Consider the following 16,183-nt stretch of genomic DNA (forward strand, 5'->3'; position numbering starts at 1 on the left):
AGCAAGGTAAAAATCTTAATGGTAAATGCATAATACTGAAGCTTGAGTCTGCCCCCTCATACTGTCCTGTGATGCTTCTTTTCTCAATAGAGACATGATCCTTGTTATATATCCATCTGTATAGCTGTTGCCCTTGGATGTGACAAGTCCCTGTTATTTGTCGCTGAAAGTCGCTGTTACATTGTGGGAAAACTGCCCAGCCCCCCCCCCCTCCCTCCCCAGGGATTCCTACAGTCATCTTTGAAGGTCCAAAAAAAGGAAAAACTACAGTGGACAAATAGTAAAGGATTTTAGTGAAAACATGTTTTTATAAAAGGGATTGACATGCATGGGAATAGGATATTATTTAGAAGCAAAAGAAAAATGTTTGCCATACATGTATTGGCCGTGTCATATAAAAGGAACTACACAGTACAACGGAATTGCTATTTTAAATCTTGTTTTTCCATAGTCTGTACAGTTTACTAACAAGCAAAATAAAATAACTGAATTATATACAGCATACATATGTTTTGCATTTATTTTTCCCTTTATACAGAAAGAGTTAATATTTCTTTGCCAAAAGTGTCCAGGGATCATATTTGGGGCATTGCAGTGTGGATCTGAACTTGCAAACATTTGTATTTTTAGTTTTACTTCTACAGTTTTAGGCTAAATTTCAGGGCTATAACATTTCACCAAGAGGCTATTAAATGAATAAACACACAAACAAGCACAGATGTTCAAAGGTACTATCCGATAACAGGAGACCAGAGCCAGGGCATGCAGCTCTCCATCCTGCAAGGGGATCATTTCTAAGCATATTCTGCTGAAACGCTGCTTTACCTGATGCTTTTTTGGCATTCAGGCTTATTTTGATATACTAACCCCCTAATGGTAAATTCGTTTTTCACACAGACCCCTATCTAACTTCACTAAGCCCCTCTACTACATGGCTTCTCAGGATGGCAATGGGTTTGTCATATTGAAACTCTTAGCTCCTCATTCTAGCTGCATAGATTATGCCTGACAAAGTTGGGTTTGATTTACTCGCATGCGGTGGGGGGCGGGGGGGGGGCTGATTTGAATTAAACGGAAAGAGGTCTTACGAGGCAAAGCAACCACTTCATTGTAAGTACATTTGATAATCGGTTCCAAATGCTCCGGCTCATCTGAGTGCGATTTTCACAACAATTTATTGCATGTAAACAAGCGATTGAGTAAATGAACTGTAAAACCCTATTGTAAGTACTTCCTGTCGCATACTTCGGTAGAGCATTTGAACAAAACCGCCGAGCGGAGTTGCTAAGGGGAAGGAGAGAGGCGGGAAGAGGAAAAGCCAAGTGTTGCCACAGAAAGTCATGTACTTTGGTCAGAAGGACAAGCTGTCATTTGTATGTTCCAAGATACATGTGTCGCATCTGGTAGTGTGGTGAGGACCACTTATTTTTTTATTATCTATTGATGTCTGCATACAGTCCCTATAAATCTAAAACCAAAATATCATGAATTTTTATTAGGAGAAGTATGTGTATACACAGAACTGAGCTATAATAGTAGTAACATTTTTATGAAATGTACCCTGAAGACCAATGTTACATGCACATAATCAGGATCTCTGCTACAGTATATGATTAGCTAGCTCCCTACTACAGAACCTTTGATCGAAGTTACACTTACACATAATGTGTGTTTGTAACATAGTATCAAGGCATGTTTTCAACACCCAGGACTAAATCATCAAAAACATGCATTAACAAACAAGATTTGGACATAAAACCGCATTAAAACAAATTAGCATGATGAGTCCAAATCATCCAGTTCCCCTGAAAATGTTTATCATACATGTATTTCTACCTAAATCTCTGAGCGATCAACTGTCCTTCAATAATTTATAGTCTGTTATCTGTGTCTTTATGTTTGTGACTGAAAAAAGGCTAAAAGAAATGACATAATGGGCTTTATTTAGAAAAACTGACACATTCAGGTCCTTGTCACTAAAAGTGACTAAACGGCCTCATTTCCTTGGTGGGAATTTAGGAAAATGACGGTCGTCCCACAATTTCTAACTGAGGATGAAGTATCTCTGGGTGTAACTCCCCCCCCTTCGAAAAGTGGAAACAAAAGAACAATGGAGACGCCAGGTGTTTAACATTGTGGAGTTTCTCCATAATAAAGGAGAGAGAGGATGTTTGGAGGAGAAAGAATGAAAAGAAAAAATATGCAGTTTTTAATTTGCGCAGGGTGCAATTTTTTTTTCTTGTTTGATGTGGCTGTCTTTTTTTCCCTCCGTTTTATTTTTCTTCCTGCTGTTACTCTTTTAGCCACGCCCCTCCTACCCCTGGTCATCTCAGATATGCGGGTTACATAATGTAAGCTAAAGAGCAAGGCACGGTGATTCCTGGTTGACCTCTTACAGCAGAGCCATACCAGGACACCGTTACCTGGAGAGAGACCCATATGCCGATACTGAAAACAGCGGCATTTTGCTCCACTGCACTGGTCTACTGGAGTTCAGAAATATTTAATATTTTATTATTGCAATTTCTCAGCCTACATGGCGCTATGCTGCAAATTAGCAACACGGAACTTATGAAATTTTTCAGCTCAATAGTTGTTATTTAATGGATGAGTTATAGGTGAGATATTAATCTCTGTTATTAGTCTTTTTGGTTATTATAATTTGGACAATGGTAGTGTGTGTTTGAGTAATATGCATTTTTCAAAGAATGGCTGCTTCTACCGCCTTGCGTAATTTATTTGCTGTGTAGCTAATTTGGCCTAATGTGTGTGAAGCTTGCACTCAGACACGAGCTTCTCTGTGGTGATGCCCTGACTCGCCTCACTGCTGTAACCCCGCGCGAGGCTCCTCTGCTCGCTCATTATCCACTTGAAAGACCATAAGTCATGACAGTGCGGGAGCCAAAGTGGTTCGAATCTGTCCTCTCTCCCTCAGCACACCCCAGGAGGAATGTGGCAGACCTTCGTTTAATTCCTCGCCAGCGAGTCACACCGACAATTTGACCCGTCAGTGTGGCCGTGAATCTGCTTGAAAGGGGCTCATTACAGCCTGGCAGATTTATTGGGAATACATAAGCCACGTTCTCATCTACAGGACAGCTCATATGGGAGAAGGAGAGAACAGACCCTGTGCTGAGGCCTGGCACCGGGCATCACCCGGATTTGTGCGCCATGATAAGGGCCACTCAGCATGTCACACATGGCTGGACAATTTCTTGAACTTTTTGTAAATTCCGGAAGAAATTACTTTCAGTGGCTTCTCCATTAAGAAAATCCACTACTAAAATGAAACGACTTTTTAGCACATTTCAAGACCACAAAAATGCATTCATGAACAATGTTTCTTTGCTTTTTTTTTACCTTTATATCATATTGTATTCATACAGATATAGGCAGATTTTCTCAATTCTATTACTATCATTCTATCACCATCGTTTTAGCTAACCGTTTTCCAGACCCAATGGCAGGGAAAAGTACATGAGATAGAGGACACTATTGACATGGTGCTGATCTATCTCAGGGCGCACTCTCATGTACTATGGGAAAGATGCTAATTCAGCTAAACTGCTGTAACCAGAGTACCCAGAGGAAACTCACATAGACAGAGGGAAAATATGTAACTTCCCACACATAGAGCTGAGACAGAAATCGATCCTTGTCAATGGTAGAGTTGTGAGGCCAAAGTATTATCCACTCGATCACCGTTTACAATTTGATATTATATCAAATCTACTTCTTCATTGTTAACATTTCTGAAAATGAATTTTTTGCCTGGAAAATTTGTTTTTTCATTTACTAAAGCAATTTATACTGACGATACTTGATATGTTTTGAAGATGAAAACAGTAGGTCAGCTGTCAGGGATTTTTCAGAGATAATAATTCCGAGTTGAATACCATCAAAGAATAAAGCCAGATTAATGCAGAAATTCACAAGTGAAGACTTGAGGAACCACATGTCACTGATATAATGAGCCTTCAAAGGCAGGAGAACAAAGGTGAAGATGACAATTTCATTCATTTTGAAGAGTCAGGGTTTTTTTTTTCTTTTTTTTTTAAAAAGTGTGACTGAGTGATATATTAATTTCATTACTGGCATGACACATTATTGTTGAATTGATACTGATACCATCACAGCTGAACAACCGAAAAACAACGGGTGTTTATTGAGTTACAATGGAGGTTTTTCTTAATATTTCATCCTGTACATGATTTTTAAAAAGTCGAGATATAAAAGGACACTTTGTGCTCTCATCTGTTAGGTAGTGCTTTTTTTTCGAGGGGGGGGGGGAAATGAGGAAGGCATTTTACAGCGCTCACTTCTTTAAAAGCAACAGAGGGATTTGAATAATACAGCGGCAGCTCTGACACCCCCAGCACATCTGCCTTTTTGTGGCTAAAAGCTTGAAGCCGAACCTCCTGATCCCAACATTTTGTCAGGACAGAAGGTCCCAGGAGTAACGCTGAGCAGAGTTCAAGGGGCTGGCGAGGCACTAATCATGTCTGACATAAATCTGCGATGGATCAAAGTGCTTTTGTTGCCTAATTCAGGGATGGTGTGCACCCCTAACGTCTTACTGCTAAATAGTGCTGAGGGTTGTATAAAAGTTACTATTAGTTACATTCGTTACTAATATTTTAGTCTAACGTCAATTTCACTCCACATTCAGTATGTTTCTCTATGTACCTCTGCAGACACACACACACACACTAACTGCCATGTGTACTCTTTTTAAAAAGAGTCACTTCCTGCTTTCATACCTGCCTAGGCAACCCCCTGATTCAGCTTAAGGAATTACAGTTAAACTGTTGCTTTAATAAGCTGAGGTTATCATGTCTTCCTAAGTGTCCAACTGCCAAAACAAATATGCGCCAACTATCTGCCACCACTGACACTGTCTGCTGAAGATCTACCACATCTAACATATTTAATTAAATCAGTATTTACTCTATCATACTCTCTCTCGCTTCCTCTCTCTTTCCCTTAATGTTTTTAATTTACTTGTATACTTTTGTATTTATTGAAGGGAAGTGCAAACAAAATGCTATTGATTAAATTATTCTTTTTTCTGTTGAGGATTTCATTCCGTTAGTGTGCAAACGTTTTTGTAAGTGGAACAATAATGCATGCTAAATGTCAAACAGCTGGCTAAAATACTGCTAACATCCATCCATCCATCCATCCATCTTCCCACTTTCTCACCATTATCTAGTACTGGGCTGTGGGATCAGGAGCTCATCCCAAGCAGCCTGGGACATAAAGCAGGGGATCACGCTGGGCAAGATGCCAGCAAGGTAAATCACATGCAGAGGAATCTTAAAGCTATGCCACATACATAAAGCTACAGGTATGCCACATACATAAAGCCATGCCACATACATAAAGCTATGCCACATACATAAAGCCATGCCACATACATAAAGCTATGCCACATACATAAAGCTATGCCACATACATAAAGCCATGCCACATACATAAAGCTATGCCACATACATAAAGCTATGCCATATAGATTAAGCTATGCCACATACGTAAAGCTATGCCATATAGATTAAGCTATGCCACATACATAAAGCTATGCCATATAGATTAAGCTATGCCACATACATAAGATAGGACCAATATTCTTTGGACATTATGATTTATTGCCGTTGTTTATATTTCTTTATATTAAATTACAACTGTCTCACAACAATATAACATATTTTTTGTTGCCATAACATCCAGTGACTGAAAATAAAAGTCAAAACAAATGAGATACAACAACTCTATGTTGACCGGTTTAGTTTTAGCTTGAAATGGGGAAGCCCTAGGAGTTCAACTACATACACAGCTTCAAGTGCCACAAGGATAAAGTAAACGATTCACTTATACAGTGGAGTTTATATGCATTTGAGGCACATGTAGGTGGAAATCATACATTTTTTTAATTTAGTAGACATATGACATTTCTATACAAAGTGACCTACATTTAAGAAAGTAGGGTCAGACGGTCCCTGAAGCGACTGGGGGTTGGGGGCCCTGTGGCTTGTACTATGAAGCGGGTTACTGGCTCATCGGGGTAACTTGTCGTATTTAAGGTAGTCTGAGAAAAATGTAAGTGAACGAATATCAAGTCCATTTAAACTGTGGTACCTTAAATCCGACAAGTTACCACCATAAGCCAGTAACCCCGCTTCGTAGTACAGGCTACAGGTCTGGGGCCCAACGATGACATCATTCTGGGATTTTAATTGGCAACCTTCCTATCACTGAGTCCTAACCGGCTGAACCCTCACAGCCCTGAAGTGCAGCAAAACTGAAGTTTCTGGCTTTGGTTTTTATCCAAGAAGAACAAAGGCAGCCAAGTATGCAAAATCTGGTCTTGAAGTGATTGAAGGTGTTAACGGAGCTGTCTATTATCTACTGCCTATCAATGTATATGTATTTACAATAAAAATATTTAAACTCCTGAGTAATGATCTTTCTGCAATATGCTGGTGAAGCCGTCACCGCAGTATGTGTCAGCCGTGTCTAAGAAATATCACTCAGGCCGCTAGTGCGGAAAGATAGAAACAAATATGAAAATATATTAGGCTTCACAGTGGCTTGTTGATGTGGCATTTGTTGAGCTTAAAGTAGCCGCAAAGATGGTTGTCTTGCGAATGCATCAATCCATGATTGACGTGGCATCGTGCCTGTTTCCTGTGAAAGTGTCCTGCAGCTGAAGGTCACTTGTCCTTTAAAGCCCCACAGAAGTGCCTAAAGGGGTCTTTCAGTGAGCATGATTACATAGATTCACACATCGCAGGTGTTTTGCCGTCACATACCTTTTTGCAACCCCAGCAGACTAAAATTAATTTAACACCATTCAGATCCTAGTAAGGAGCCCTTGTACTTAAAAACAGAAACAACTGCACATTCTAAAGAATTCTACACATTACACCAGACTTTATTATTACTATTATTAGTAGTAGTAGTAGCAGTACTGATATTGTTGTTGTTATAGTTTCTGATTAATTGTTTTTTTTTTCTTGTTTTATCACAGCAGATGAATTAATTGCTCTGATCTCTGGACACCCAAGATGGCAGTCAACACTTTGATATAAACATCTCCCCATTGCCTACTGGGAAATGGGTACAGACTCCATTATAGTAAAAAGGCCAGCATTTGAATGCTTGCATCCCCTGACATGATTATTTCCTCTCTGTGTGAGACAGACACATAAGACCTTGGGCATCATGTGATCGGTTCTGACCTAACCCTAACCTAACCCTAACCCCACGAGATCCAGCTCTTCAAGTCCGCTTAGCTTCAGATAAACTGCAGGCAAAAATGACCCTTGATACTAATTTCGTGCTCAATAGACGGGAACTTCAGTACTTCCTGAATCTTATTTTTAAATTAATTCTATAATTCAAAAATGCACAGGAAACAAGATGCGGTCAGTCCAAAGGAAAGGATGTCACATGACGGGAATGGTTTACAGGAACAATTACATTATGAAACAGTTTAACACAATTCAAAACCCTTTTTAGTTTCAGGAAGATTTTTTTAAATGTATTTAGCTGCCATTTCATTATACAAACTAAAATAATAAATCCACTGGAAATAAACTGGATTTATTTGCTGTGTCTTACAGAGCTGAATGACTGGCGTGCATGACCCTCAGTGCGCTGTTAGATGATGGCTCAAAACGGATCAAACTGTAATCCAGCACAACTTTTCCTGAGATCCTTCTCTTCACTGCAGCCTCTGAGAAGAAAGACGGCATTAAAAAAGAAGCATGCCAGCCATTTCTCTCCAAGTGGCACTTTCACTAATTGCCCGGGGTCCCGGGCTATAAATTCATCAAAGTCAAATGCGGTGAAGGCAGATCACGGCTTCAAAGCGGCAGAAGCCAGCAAATCATGTCAACACTGAGATGTTTCATTTCTAATTAGAAACGCATTGGGGACGACCACGGGACCATTTATGCAATTTTGATACAAAAAAAGGTGTCACAATTAACGAAAAACTTCAAAAGCCTGTTACATAAAGTTGCATATAAATTTGTATAACAGTTTACATGTATAAACTGTATTACTGTATATAATTTAGATTTTCCCTGTATGCTTTGTTCTTATTACCTGGTTACTTCTAGGAAGAATATTGAACATTGCAAATACAAACAATGGCCAACCTTACTTGTGATAAGAGGTTTCAAAGTCTTCTGTCCCATGTACTGAAATTGGCTTAGTAAAAATACTGCGTGAAACAGGCAGTAAAATTTCAGACTGCGCCATACAAACATCTTACACAGCGAGTAAGAACTGAATAAAAAAAACACGATATTTAGCAGGGATGCATGCAAAGCAACCTGACTGTGCCAAGCCTGTTTGTTCATGACACCCCACTGATTTACAATTAGAGGATAAATTAAAATGCAACAATAGCACGTTCCCACCTGCTCTGTTTACTCCCACTGACAGCAGGAGAATCTTTCAGTGCCTGCCTGCCTCTGGGAACAATTCCCAATCTTATCAAGCTCAGATGATGGGGTTAGATCGGAGACTGGAAACATGGTGAGTATGAGCTACAGACTTCAAGACGATGATTTGATTTATTTATCATTTATTTATGTGGAGGTATTCCCTGCCATATGCCCCTAGCTTCTGGCATTGGCTGCGGACCCCCGCAACCCTGCCTAGGATAGGCTGGTATGGAAAATGGATGGATGGATGGACAGATTTTCTTTCAGTTATAATTCATGTTGAGTTCCTTCACTTTAGTCATCTAAAATATTAAGGATATCCAAATTTAGCAATGAAAAACCTGAATATGCCGTGTCAAATTTATTTTTATTTTTTAATATGCTGTTTCTGATATTTGCATGGCAAATTACTGAAATTAACTGTGCCTCAAGACAGAAATCAAGTATCATTAGCTGCAGTGCACCTCTCCTTCAGACTGAAATCTTAGATTTCATGTTTTCCTCTGCAGGTTATAATGCCATTGCCGTTCTGCTTTTCATACTTCCGGGTGAAGGGGATCGCAGCTGGTAGCAGGATGTTTTATCCTATCGCAGCACAGAATCTCAGCATTCTGTAGAATTTCCTTACCGCTCTGTAGCAGCAAGGATGTATGGAAATCTACCAATTAGAATCTAGAAAAAGACAGGAGGGGAGTTCTCCCTACGCCGCTCACGACAGGAGTCTGAGGGAGAAGATTTCAAACTTTACCCAAATCTACACCCATAAACATCAAACTAATTTCAAAGGCCCTATTACAGGGGTGCATCCTCCCCAACACCCCCACATTCATTTGTGGGGCCCATGACAGTTGCACCCCCCCCCCCCCCCCCCAGGGCTCTAAAGCAGGTATAATCACTCATCCACCCCAAAACAATTTAAAAGTAAAGGTCTAACTGCAAGTACTGTGATATAAGCATGTTGCTGTAGAACAGATCAAATCATCCTGCAATAGACAATCAGAAATAAAGGCAGTGGCTGACGACAGTGTGATCAGAAAAATATTCTATATATATTTGCACTTTCACTTTTAATTTTGTATATTTCTATTTATGGGCAATCAGTAAGGAATCATAAGGTTGTAGTGTAAAGGCTAATACACACTTTGGTGTCCATGGCGATGCTCATTTTCAAGGTGCGTGTAATTTAACTGGTGGAGTGTGTGGGTGGAGTGTGGCTCTGTGCCCGTCACTGGAAGGTTGCCGGTTCATATCCCAGGCTTGGCAGAGTGATGTCACCGTTGGGCCCTTGAGCAAGGCTCTTAATCCCCAGTCGCTCCAGGGACTGTCTGACCCGGCTCTCTCAATTATACGTCGCTTCAGATAAAAGCGCCTACTGAATAATGTAAATTTCATGGAAACATCAAACATCATCTCGTAAAGGAAAACAACTCACCTGTATGCATGGAATTCTCCTTTTCAACCCTAATTTTAACCATCCTTGAAATGACAGTTACCACAGTAAAAACATTCATAACAGTCAGCTAAGTTGAACGTTAAGCTATTGAGTGCTAAACCGATTGTATTTTTTTTCCTCATGTCCGATGGGAAGGTTTAGTGACAAGATACATAAATGTCATTGTCACAAATGCTATATACATTCACATATATTACCTTGAAAAACTGGGTTGTAGTTTAAAGGTAATTTTTAGTTGTAAAATGAATATAGACAAAACAGTGATGTTACCTTTATATCTGCCAACAGCATTGTTACTGGGAAGGCAGTGGATTTAGAACAGGCTCGGCATATGTGCCCTATGGAAAGACACTTCAGCGGAATTGCCTGTTAGGTGTTCTTCCGCATGAAGGATAGTATTTCATTTGTTCTCTATACTCATGGATGATAGCACCTGTTGAGCAAGCAAATGAGAAAAAACACACGGCACTCTTTATTATGACACCTAATAATGCCATAAAAGTAATTTAAGAAGAAAAGGATAGAGAGACTTAAGTCTGAGGATATATCCCCATGTCTCCCTCTCCTACAGAGAAGGGGAGACCTTCAAGGTGGAAAGGAACTTAGCTCTTTATTTTATTTTTTTCACACTGTTGTAGCACAACACAGATCAAAGGAAAGTCGTTTTTTTTGGGGGGGGGGGGGGGGAGTTGGCGGAGAGACTACTAAAATTCAGCAAATCTATCTCACACTCTGAAAACACAATTAAGTTTTTCTTTTCTTTTTTAGATTGCTTTCCATACACTCATATACATTTGTGTGAATTTCACTCCGGTTTCTTAATAAGTTAAGTAAAGGTTATAATCTTTGCCGCCTTCATTAAATTCTTTAAAGCTTTAAATGTACACTTAAATTTTTATTACTTCGGGCGGAGAATAAGTGCTATATTTCACACATTCGCCAAAAATGGGATAAATCCTGCTGTGTGCGGTCAGTCAAGCAAGGAGAACTGTCCTCCCGAGGGAACAATGATATACGGCAAACTGAGATTAATTTATGTGTAAAACACAACACGTGTACGACTCACTATATTAATTGGTAATATTCGGTTCGTCTCAATATAATATAGCCTAATGCAGTTTTAAGCACTCCGACATGCAACGATAAATAAAACGTAAGATATATTAAATAAAAAATACAAGACCTGGTTAAACACCTTTCTTATCTTTAACGTCATTTTTTACGCTGGTGCCTTAAGCAATGAAATGAATGTCTGACAAGAGAATAATTTATACATTTTTGAAATATTAATAATTAGTGCCGTAACGAAATCGCATTGTCATAATCTGTTTAGGTGGATGTTTCATTTTAACATTCTCTGAATGGTTTAACCGTGCAAGTGCGTGTCTGTTTTAATTCTTACTTCTGGAAACGTAAACAAATACAGGTATTAGTTTAACTATATAGGCCTAACAATATTTAGTCATAGATACAAGTAGGCCTATTTGCACAGTTTATCAGCAGTGACAGTAGATCGCGGATATAATCTGTTGCAGTCATTTTGCTGGACGGAAATTATAAACTGCGGAAATTAGTATTATTATTATTATTATTATGCAATCTCACCTGCAATGACTTGATAAAAACGAAGAATTGTGGATAATTGTGCCCCGTCCCAGCCCAAATTAAGTTTTACCCTTCACTTTTAATTGTGGATTAGACGCTGCTCCCGCTTATTAAAATAAAATGCATGTAAGGGAAATCGCCTAATGCCAGTTCAAGCAATTTGAAATCCGTGCCCCGAATCTGTTAAACATTTTGTTCAATATTACCAACACGTACGCGCTCATGTAGGTCTATGGCCGGCGGTCTAAAATGGGTTTTCAAAGTTAGGCCTAATACAGTATATGGTGTAGGCGACTGCTCTGAGTCTATGTGGGTAAAGATAGGCTAACTAATGAGTCACGGAGAGCTATGTAGGCTATGTTTACTAAGCAGCAGGGTTGCTCCTATAAATCATAAGGCCTTCCTGTTCAGTGTGCTTTAAAGAAGCTATACCCAGAAATGTATTGATGGTTTCTTTGTCGTATAAAGGAAAAAACTAAATCCCTAAGAATATTTGGTTAGTCAATTATACGCCTCCACCTGCATTTTTCTTCTCATTTTTCAAGATGAATTGCGCGGCGTTCGGGCAGCTCCCTGGAGCCCGGGGGCTCAGCCGTCACCCTGAAGCAGATAAGAATGCCTTAAATGATGCGAGTCCCCGAAGACCACGGCGCGTGTCTTTGTTGCTTGTGGATAAAATCGCAGCCGAGTCAAGCTGTCCATCACTGCCTAATTGTAGCAAGCGCAGTCACGCTACTCTGTGAATCGCTCCCTGTTTTCTACATGTTGAGGTTCACAAGGAAAACTATAACAAAAGAGGTTTTTTTTGGTCACTCGGTGAACTACTCTTCATTCATAAGCTCTTTCAGATAGAATATAATACATATTTACAGGCTTTGTCGGTATTGCATGTTTGTGTGTGTGCGTGTATATTCGTGTTTATATTGTATTATTATGTACCTTCTTAGGTGTGTTTTGTTTAATTTTTTTTTAATCATTATTGGTTTAAACAGAATATAAACTGATTTTAATAGTAACGTTTTATAGTTAATATATTACTGAAAATATTAATCAATTCAACTCCTCTAAATCTAGGCGCACCACACTTTATTCATATTCCATGGGGGGTTTATAATTCTCACAATAAGAAAACCTGCTATTTGATGATCTTACCTCACGGGTTTTGTCCTCAAGATGGATATCATGCTGTTTACAGTAAACAAACCATAAAAGGGATCACAGCTAAGCTTGGTACATTGAATTGACAATGCTGATTGAATTAAAAGAAATGGGAAGAATTCTTTGAAAATGCCCCAAGAAGAAAAGTTCTATTCTTTTAGTGATCATTCTGGAAAGAAGAAGAAGAAAAAACAACCCGATTAAAACAAAATGGAACAAAAATTCCACCACCACCATTACCACCATTGTTGGACATGCATCCTCACAATGGCAACCTAAAATGGTTAAAAATCCAATTTGCATAAAAGATTTCATTGTTACATGGTATTGTTGGTTTTTTTTCTGCATTGTGTATCAAGAGTTTCAAAGCAATCTCTACCAGATGAGAAGTCTCGTGTGAGAGACGTTACTGGTAAATGCAAAGCAAATGTCTCATTTCAATGAAAATCCATTTCTTTTTGTTTAATAACTTTGTGGGAACATCTCTGGTACGTTTGAATTCATTTTGGTATACAATGTATACTTTGTTCATATTTAATTCCTATCAACCTTTATTAAATGTCCATTTCTGTGTCCACTTCTTTCTGTTTAAAAGTAAGATAGTCCATTTTTTTCCAGAGTACTATAGCAATAAATCTGCTGCAATGTGGACACATGTTACGACTTAAAAAACAGCTGTGAAAAGCGTAGTTCCTTTGGGTTTTATGGTGTTTGTTCTGTCCTAATTTCACTTGCAGTTAACATGAGCAGTGTCAGTCAATCTGGCAGACATGAAAGTGGCTCAGCCTGGGAGTACGGCGGCTTCTCCGGAACAGCATCTCTGTGAGCTCTGCCCGTGGGGATGTGTGTCCTGTAAACTAAATAACCCATTTAATGGCAGTCAGAGGCTCCTAATACCGGAAGTCACAAAGAAGGTCAGTGTTGCTGTTTTTTTAATGCAGAAATCTGCAGGTTTCCTGACCCCTGAGTATATGGGAATACCTTCCCCTTCAGCATGGCACGTAATTCTGGGTCAGAGTTCACCAATTTATCTGTGTTGTTGTTTTATTGTAGTACTGCATTGTAGTATTGTGTGTGTGCTTGATAGATAGATAGATAGATAGATAGATAGATAGATAGATAGATAGATAGATAGATAGATAGATAGATAGATAGAAAGAAAATTAAGAAAGACAGCAGTAAAACTGGCAAGCTAATTAAGTAGTATTTGTGGTATGGACCTGTGCTGTCTCTAGCTGTCCAATGTGTCACGGCCGTTTAGGGAAAGGTCCTGAGATAATTAGGGGCGGTGTTGATCTCGGTGACCTACCCCACCCGACACTTAGCATGGCATGCATTCTGCACGCCCTGAACTCCGTCCAACCGTCTGCATGTGACAGTTAAGCTAGAAATGAACCCTGCATTTAAAGGCAACCTGAAGACTGCCCACCAGTGTCAGGTGTGGGAGCCAAACACAGTCAGGTCAGATCAAAGATTATGCAGGCAGATTGATATTTCATGACAGCCCATTTTATTTTTGTTTTTCCATAACAGTAGTTATTATTGCTATTTTTGTGACTACTCCAGGTTTTATCAACGTCTGCCAGATTCGTGAGCTGCAGAGATATTTATCGCGTAAAGCTGTTTTCGTCCTATTGGATAATGAACACAAGAGGGCGCCCTACCTCCTCCTTTTCCCGGGATATTCTGAGCTGGAACTGAAAAAGGACATTAACAAAGTGAAGTACAGTACAGTTTTTTGTCATAACATTTGGTTTCTGTTGCCTGGGAGACGTATTTGTAAATGTAATCATGTTGTTAAAATGTATGTACATATGCTTGTATTTTAGGAAAAACCTATTTCTGCTGTTAATTCTTTTTAAAAAAAAAAAATATATATATATATATGTGACATTTGAGTGCTAATTCCATATATAAAGACAGTTAATAAACATCTACATAAAAAAGTTAAATAGATTTATTGTATAGAAATAGAATTTGTGTGCATATATAGTATCAACCATCAATATTCATACATAAAACAGTAAAAAGATAATACAAGACAGCCGTGTGAAAGCCGTTCGGTTTTCATGTTCTAAAGTAATTTGAATAAGCCCCTTGGGTGCATCTCATTGATGAAGACATTCCTGTTAACACGGCAGATTGCCCCCAAATGATCCATTGAAATCACAGCTTCTGTTGCAGTACATTAAAGCACATTACAGTAACAGTCCAATTAGAGCAACATGCTTATGTGTGATGTGTCTTCATAGATATGAGATCTTGGACAGAGTCACATATAATGATTTCCAATACATTAAAGCTGTATTTGGCATGTGTTTTATGTCTGCTGCTTCTGAGAGGGTCATCACACAACATTTTTTTGCCTTCAACAAATGCATGTTCATGCAAACTTGGTAACTTTCTGCGCTTACTGAACTTAAATATTGGATTTTGCATGACCATTATCACGTTATGTGAGTTTATCACAACCCTCCTACATGGTATATTGTAAAAAGGGAAAGATTATGAATGATCTTCATTGCAGTTCATCATTTCCATGTAGCCATAATTATTACATCTTAAAATTAATGATTAACACATTTTTATAAAATGCGCTTATTAAATATGTTTTGAAAATATGTATTTTAAACTGTTAAACTTCCAACCACTTATCCCGAGCCTGGTCACATGGCAACGGGAATACCATAGCACACGTTTATGGGCTGGTTTATGGAGATACCAAGAAAAGACTAAGTGTAAATGAAGGCTGTGGCGTTGCAGTTTTGATGAGGCATAGGTATGTGACTTTATCTCAGTAGACTAATTCCTGAAAAGGGTTAGACGGTGACATAGTGGTTAAGATTGTGGAATTCTGATTGAATTCTTATGAGAAAGGCATTTAACCTATCAGTAAAATCTCTATTCATGTGAAAATAATTAAAATACAATTACAATTGTAATTGTAATTTTAATTCAATCTGGATAAACATGTCTACTAAAAATCGAAATAAACTGGTGTTTTCACACCCCAGCTTCCCAGTCTGTGGAGTATTGTGTTGCACAGCAGCAGTGGGATTGCATGGTGCGCGACAGCTTTTAAAGTGGCATTGTAGTGATGATCTGTGGGGCATCATGGGCGTAATTTCCAGGGGGGTTAGGGGGGGTCATGACCCCCCCAATAATCAGATCCAGCCAATATAACCCCCCCAATAATCATGTTTCCCCTGTAATGGGTGGAGACCTCGACCCCCCCAGTGTTCCAGCCAAAGTTACGCCCTTGTGCAGCATGGAGCAGGGTTTCCCAACCCAGTCCTTGGGGACCCAGGACGTTTTTACTCCCTCCCTGCTCTCTGCCAGGCAGTCCAGGTTTTTGAGTGCTGGGAGGGAGCGAAAACGTGGACTGTCTGTGGGTCCCCAGGAGCGGATTGGGAAACACAGGCACTGAGGATACACACGTCTTCATTGTCGCCCTATCACATGCCTCAAGGCCCCTGGCAAGATCATCCTGGTAGGCAGGACACAGTAGCTACCT

At 39.3% G+C, this 16,183-nt stretch overlaps 1 long non-coding RNA gene across 1 annotated transcript; it reads left to right on the plus strand.

Annotated features, from left to right (window-relative positions):
• The first annotated feature begins 909 nt into the window (after positions 1-909).
• Positions 910-15,562, plus strand: LOC111861103 (uncharacterized). The gene is made up of 6 exons (XR_011992694.1): positions 910-1,110; positions 5,213-5,294; positions 7,028-7,117; positions 7,623-8,544; positions 13,407-13,583; positions 14,236-15,562. It is a non-coding gene; the product is annotated as an uncharacterized lncRNA (long non-coding RNA).
• The last annotated feature ends 621 nt before the right edge of the window (positions 15,563-16,183 follow it).

The sequence above is a fragment of the Paramormyrops kingsleyae genome, chromosome 8 (genome assembly GCF_048594095.1).
Source record: "Paramormyrops kingsleyae isolate MSU_618 chromosome 8, PKINGS_0.4, whole genome shotgun sequence".
Lineage (NCBI taxonomy): Eukaryota > Metazoa > Chordata > Actinopteri > Osteoglossiformes > Mormyridae > Paramormyrops > Paramormyrops kingsleyae.